The sequence below is a fragment of the Xenopus laevis genome, chromosome 7L (assembly GCF_017654675.1).
Source record: "Xenopus laevis strain J_2021 chromosome 7L, Xenopus_laevis_v10.1, whole genome shotgun sequence".
Lineage (NCBI taxonomy): Eukaryota > Metazoa > Chordata > Amphibia > Anura > Pipidae > Xenopus > Xenopus laevis.
Genome location: NC_054383.1, coordinates 25831307 through 25838431, shown reverse-complemented (window position 1 = coordinate 25838431; position 7125 = coordinate 25831307).

The window sequence follows — 7125 nt, the reverse complement described above, 5'->3', positions numbered from 1 at the left end:
TTCCCCTTCATGTAATAAAAGGCATTAGGTTTTCCTATGTGGATTAACAGTAAATGCTACCTTAGGAATGGTTGCTATGGGTGACTAAATCAGTAGCAATGTTCTAAATTATCATATAACCCATATATATATATATATATATATATATATATCCGAACCTTAAATAATTTGTTGTTTTCAGAGCAAAAAAAACCTACTAATTATTCGAGATTTATCAAAGTCCAATGGTCTTAAAACTCCGAAACCGAAACCCCGGCATCTATAAGCTCTCGAGGTCCTATATAAGCCAATGGGGAAGGTCCCATTGTCTGCGCTGATGTCCGCACCAATATCTGATGATTTTGGGGATTCGGAGCAAAAAACTAAAAACTCCGAACAATTCGGAGTTTTCAGGAAAAGCTCTAAAGTTTTCGGAGCTTTGCCCGACCCTATTTTTGGCCTTTTTTCTTCATAAATAAGGTCCATTCGGGAATTCGGAGTTGATCGGAGTTGGATTTTAGAAATAAATTCGGACCTTGATAAATAACCCCCTTAGTGTTACAATTTATACTGTAACGATTGACAGTCAGGTCACTAGTATTCTCCAACCAGGAAAGCATCAGGATAGGTTATCTATCAAAACAGGTGAAGAGTAAAGACTTTAATGACCTTTAAATGAGTTGTATTTGCTATAAAGGGTCAGATTACACTAACCTTATCTATTGATTTGTTCCTAGTACAGGGGGAATATTTGTACATGACAGTATACAGGAAGGCTTGCAAGCTATAACGTATAAAGATTAGTACGGACTTTTCTGGTTAGTCGCTCCCCTATCAACTCGGTCACTGTGACAAATGTATCCCACAAGCTCCATCCAACTTCTGTGCAATTGTGTCCCAGGTTCTTCAAAATTTCTCTAAAAAATAACACCTATTTTACAAGCATAAGGCTACCATGTGAGAGACAGGTGTATAGGTGCTTCAACTACAACCTCCCTTCCTGTAGAACAACTCTGAGACAAATCTCCCCAGTGGCAGATATGAAACGAAAAAAGTTAAATTATAAAGTTTAATCCATTAAGTTAAATAATATCCCCATTTGAAAAACATGCAGACATCAGACCAAGAGCATATAATACATTCCCATATTCTAGGGGCATGTTTTAGCACATGTATGCTTTACTGTCATACACTCCCACACTGTATAGTCTCTCCTGTTTGGGGAATGGGGGAATCAAGGTTATTCAATTTTGGATAAACTTTTAGTATGATGTAGAGAGTGATATTCAGATTTGCAATTGGTTTTCATTTCTTATTTATGGGTTTAGCTTTGAATTGCTAGGCTGTGCTAAGTGTGCAGACTTTTCCTTATTGTATTAAAATACAAAATACAAAGAAGGTTGAGGGTACTTCAAAGTGACTAAGATCCATATACTGGTATGGGATCCGTTATGCAGAAACCCATAGACTCCATTTTAACCAAATAATCCAGATTTTTAAAAATGATTTCCATTTTTTCTGTAATAATAAAACAGTACCTTGTACTTGATCCCAACTAAGATACAATTAATATTGATGGGCGAATAAATTCGCTCAGTGAATTTCCGCATTTCGCCGCCAGTGAATAAATTTGGGAAACTGTGGCAAAAATTCGCTGGCGAAAAATCTGCAGCCTTTAAAACTGACTAAAGCATTTGGACAAAATAGGCACACATATAAAAATTGTCACGGGCGTCAAAATTGACGTGCATCAAAATAATTTTGACACCCATGCATTTCGCATTGAAACTGGATAAATTAATTACAATAACAATTAATCCTTATTGAAAGCAGAACCAGCCTATTGGGTTTATTTAATGTTTTCATGATTTTCTACTAAACTTAAGGTATGAAGATCCAAATTATAGAAAGATCTGTTATCTGGAAAACCCCAGGTCCCAAGCATTCTGGATAATAGGTTCCATACCTGTATAGAAAAAATGATATCAATAGTGATGAAAAGCCTAAACTAAAGCCTTATGAATGATAAAATAAAACATCTCATTGGTTAACGTAAATTTTAAGACCTGCGAGTACTTGTACAATGTATAAAATGTTCCTACAACACCCTAAATCCTCAGAACTCTAGGTTGCATCTTTATGTGCACCTCTGCTCTTGCCAGATTACATGAACAAGTTGAATATAAAGATCTAACTAGAAAAACGACTTACGTAAACTGTTATTTATAATTCTAATTGATTTTCCTGCGCTGTAGCCCTCCCTACCCAGCCAATGTGTAGCAGACCGGACAGCTCTCCTTCCATAGCCTCCTCATGCATTGCAGATTCATTCTTAAAAGGGGACGAGTCTTAAATCATTAAAAAAAATCATATTAGTAAATATAGAATATTTACATGATAAGAAAGTTGGGCACATGCGAGTGTTACTGTCCATGTTTTGATCTTTAATGCAAGTCATTGGAAGAGCAATTTCTTTTTATAAGTATCTGTCCCTCGCCGTTAATATCAATACTGTAGGAACACATTCCTTTTTCTTCTTCTGTATTCTTCTGTGCACTTTTCTTTTCAGTAATCCCGCATACTTGCAAAAATATATTAGAAACAGATGTTCCAGAAGCCGTGCATCATTATCAGTTAGTCGGGAGGAGTAAAGTAGTGGCTTGAGTGAATTAAGAAATAACAATCAAGGAAATTGAAAGATCCGCAGAGCAAGATATGCTTCTTAGTGGCTACATATTTCCTACTGTGTTGTTCAAAGGCCAAACAAAGCCTAAAATTATGTTTAACCATGCCTTATTAGTATGTTAAATGATCTACCTTGTAACTCACTTATATTCTTTTCACTTTGTACCACCTCTTGTCTAGCTGACCCAACAAACTGTCTAGGTGACCCTGTGCATGAGTAGAGCAGATCTTTGCTGCTGAGGAGTCTTCAGTTATAGAATCCATTATCCGGAAAACCATTATCCAGAAGGTTCAGAATTGCGGAAAGCCCATCTCCCATAGACTTAATTTTAATCAAATTATTCAAAATTTAAAAAGTGATTACTTTTTTCTCTGTAATAATAAAACAGTAACTTGTACTTGATCCTAACTAAGATATTATGAATCCTAATTTAAGAATTCTATTGGGTTTACTTAATGTTTAAATTATATTTTGGTAGACAAAGTATAGAGATCCAAATTAAAAAAGGACCTCTCATCCAAAATACCCCAGGTCACGTGCATTCTGCATAACAGGTCCCATACCTGTAGTACACTGGTTTTGAGATGTACATGATGTTGTTTGGAGAGTGACCAGCCAATCATTTTCTTATTTTCCCCCATACTTCATACCAATATCTACCAAATGCAAAGTTATCTCCTTGCTAGGATGTCCCTTCCTCCAAAGAATTCAAAACTTTGGCAACAACAAGATTCAGGTCTCTAGTACTGTCATATGTTAGTAAATTGTACTGATAACAATGCTGCCTTATTAGGGCAGTGGCAAACAAGGCCATTAGGGGAGATTAGCCGCCCAGTGACAAATCACCTCTTCTTCGGGCGACTTATCTCCCCTAAATACCTTCCCGTCAGCTATAATGTAAAATGAGGAAGTCCAACAGTCACTGCTGGTGAAAGAAAGTGTAATCAGGACCGGGTTTGTGGAAAGGCCACCAAGGCCTGGGCCTAGGGCGGCAGGATTTTAGGGGGCAGCATTCTGCCCAACCACACCCACATTGGTTCAAAAATACTGGGGATGCACAGGAGATACAATATTTTTTTAAAATTTCCCTTACACTAATCCCCTTTGCTTTGGTCCCAATGATGAAAATTTGCATGAATAAAGGGGAGGGGGCAGGGGCAACGAATGGCAGTGGGCCTAGGGGCACCCGGTATGTAAATCTGGCCGTGGGTGTAATGGTAATTTGGGGGGGGGCTCTGTTGTTCAGAACATAGATTTATGTAAGGGACTGGTCTAGTGAATAGTTTTTAATGCATCTCTAGCACTTCCATTGGTTCCATATCACAGCCCAATCAACAGATACATGGACAATTTTTGTACTTTTATCAGAGAAAACCATAGGTGTCACAATGTCCTTTGCTGCTGGCAGTTGGTTCATATTCATTTGAGAATTGCTGAGGAAAGCCAAAATTAGTATACTCAAAGCATTAGACCAGTGGTGACGGTCAGAAGACAACTTAACTCGCACCAAACCTTAACCTTCAAAACCTTAACCTGCACCTGTCCCTAACCTGCAAAATGTTGGCAATATAGGACCTGCCCCCAACCGGTAACCAGAGAGGGATTATTCAGGATCAGTGAAGGGGTGTACTTCCCCCAGTCTGACCTTCACCTATCTCTAACCCACAATGATTAGCCAAATTTCAACTCAAACCGCCCAACCAGTGGTCAACCCATGGCTCACTATGGGTTTCTGGTCAATATGCACATCCCTAGATTACACCTAGCACCATCTAAACTAGTCAAAAACAGTGGCCTTTAGAAAAGGGTGTTTTGACCCCCATGAAACTTTAAAGTTATAGAGAGCACCAATTTTGTTTCTAATGCAGGTTTACTGAAGGAGTTTAGAGACATACTATAACTTGGTGCTATTAGTTGTTAAGGGACTCTATGATGAAACTAAAAACCAACATCACAAGCAACTTGTGGGTGAAATTGGGCAGGGAAGGTGGACAAATTTAACAACAATTTGTAACGGTTGGCACCCTAACTCTAGAACCGATGCCAAGCACCCTGGTCTCGGCTCGTGCTTCTGCCTGTAGCAGCTGCCTTTGGCCTCGGGAGGAGCCCTCAGCTACTCAGATGCCGCCAGGTCTTAAAACAAGAGGTGCAAGGCGAGGGGTTCTAGACAAGCAGAGGGGCACAACTGTAAGGCATGAGTTTATGGGCTGAAGGTCAAAGTACAAGATGTGAGACAAAATCGTAATCAGATCAGGCCGGGTCGGGGCAGGCAGAGAACAAACGTAGTCAGGCAGGCAAGGGTCAAACCAGGAAGTCAATCAGAGGGAATTAGCAGAAGAGGTAGTCGGTATTCAGGCAAGGGTCAGGATCCAGAAGTCAGAATAGTCAAAAGCCAGGCAGGGGTCACAACAGGAATCAATCAGAATCAGGAATAGGAACAAACAGATAGCACAAGGCTCAAAAGCACCACAGGAGAAACCTATCATGGGCAGTTTGCACAAGACTGCATTCCCCTTTTAGTGTAAGGCCACACGAGGAGATTCGGGGAGATTTTGAGCGACTATATTGCCTCACTGAGGCAACTTTGGCCGACTATTGAAAACGCATCGCCGCATGTGCATTAGCGCAGGCGACTTTTCATTCTAGCCTATGGGGGAAAACGCTAAGGCAGTTCGGAAGATAGTCACTAAAAAGACGAGGCGATTAGTCGCCAGGCGACAAAATCTCCCCGAATCTCCTTGTGTGGACTAGCCCTTATACCCTAGTTATTTCGCGCCATTGCGTCCCTTTGCGCGTTGGCGTGATGACGTGTCAATAAGAGAAACGAGGCGAGGGCGCCCTATGAAACGGCAATGGCGGAGGAAAAGGAAGCATATAGCGGGCGTCCCCGCTGCACCACTGGACCACCAGGGTGAGTTGTTACACAATTACATTATGAAAACTGTATTTTTGTGTATAAATTCCCTTTAATGGTATGTTTAGCTAGAAAAAAGTAAAAGTGTAGTAATATGGCTTTGGGTTTTTCATGGCTGGAGTGTTTCTTTATTCATTTCATAACGACAGGTTTCTTGAAGCAAAGCCCTTCCGCCTTCCATCCTCTATTGAGAATTCACACATTGATGCAGAATACTCCAGGTCAAACGGTAGTCAGGCTTTGTGTAAGGAACCCAAGCACTTTGACTGACATGTTTTTAGAAGGACACCAAATCTACACAGGTTTCTTTTCCCCTTCAATGTCAGATGGAAGATATAAATCAAGCTGCAGAAAAATGTCAGGAGTCAAGACAAAGTCTGAGTTTATTTTTCTATTCAGACAAGCTAGTGAGAAATGGATACAAAAAAGACTCTTGTATAAACAGGGGTTAGTGTCATATAAAAGTGATTCATTTATCCACATTTTTTCACTGGGCACTCGGTATAAGAAAAAAAGGCTCTACATTTTTCAAATAACTCTTGTATGCGTGTGTGTATATCTTCATTTACAGTCCTATATATATGTATATATATATATATATATATATATATATATAATGTACATTTTTACAAGTCTCCCATAAACTCTATTTGAATCAAATAATTAAAATGTAAAAAATAATTGCCGGATACTTTATCCCAAATAAAATATAATTGGTCCTTATTGGAGTCAAAACAAAGTTAATGGATTTAATTAATATTTAAATGATTCCAGTAGTCTAAAGGTATGAAAACAAAATAAAAGCACAGATTCTGAACTCATATTTTTCATCTGTCTACACAAATGAGGAACCAGTAAGTGAAGGTTTCCTGCTTAACAGTACCAATTCTAGTAATACAACTAATGATGCATGGTTCACACATGATGAAATTCAAAAGAGACTAGAACATGTTAAGATTAACAAAGGTCCGGGGCCAGATGGTATTCATCCTAGGGTAATTAGCGAGCTTAGCTCTGTGATTGCCAAACCTCTTTACTTAATTTTTCAGGATTCATTGAGATCTGGCATAGTGCAGAGAGACTGGCGAATTGCTAATGTGGTGCCTCTATTCAAAAAAGGATCCCGTTCTCAGCCTCAAAACTATAGGCCAGTTAGTCTGATGTCAGTGATAGGAAAGCTTTTCGAAGGGTTAATAAAGGATAAGATACTGGACTTCATAGCAAATCATAATACTATGAGTTTGTGCCAGCATGGTTTTATGCGTAATCGATCTTGCCAGACTAACTCAATTTCTTTTTATGAGAAGGTAAGTAGAGACCTCGATTCTGGGATGGCAGTGGATGTGATTTACTTAGACTTTGCTAAAGCATTTGATACAGTGCCACACAAAAGGTTACTGGTTAAATTAAGGAATGTTGGCCTGGAACATAGTATTTGTACCTGGATAGAGAACTGTCTAAAAGATAGACTACAAAGAGTGGTGGTAAATGGAACATCTTCTAATTGGACCAGTGTTGTTAGTGGAGTACCGCAGGGCTCTGTACT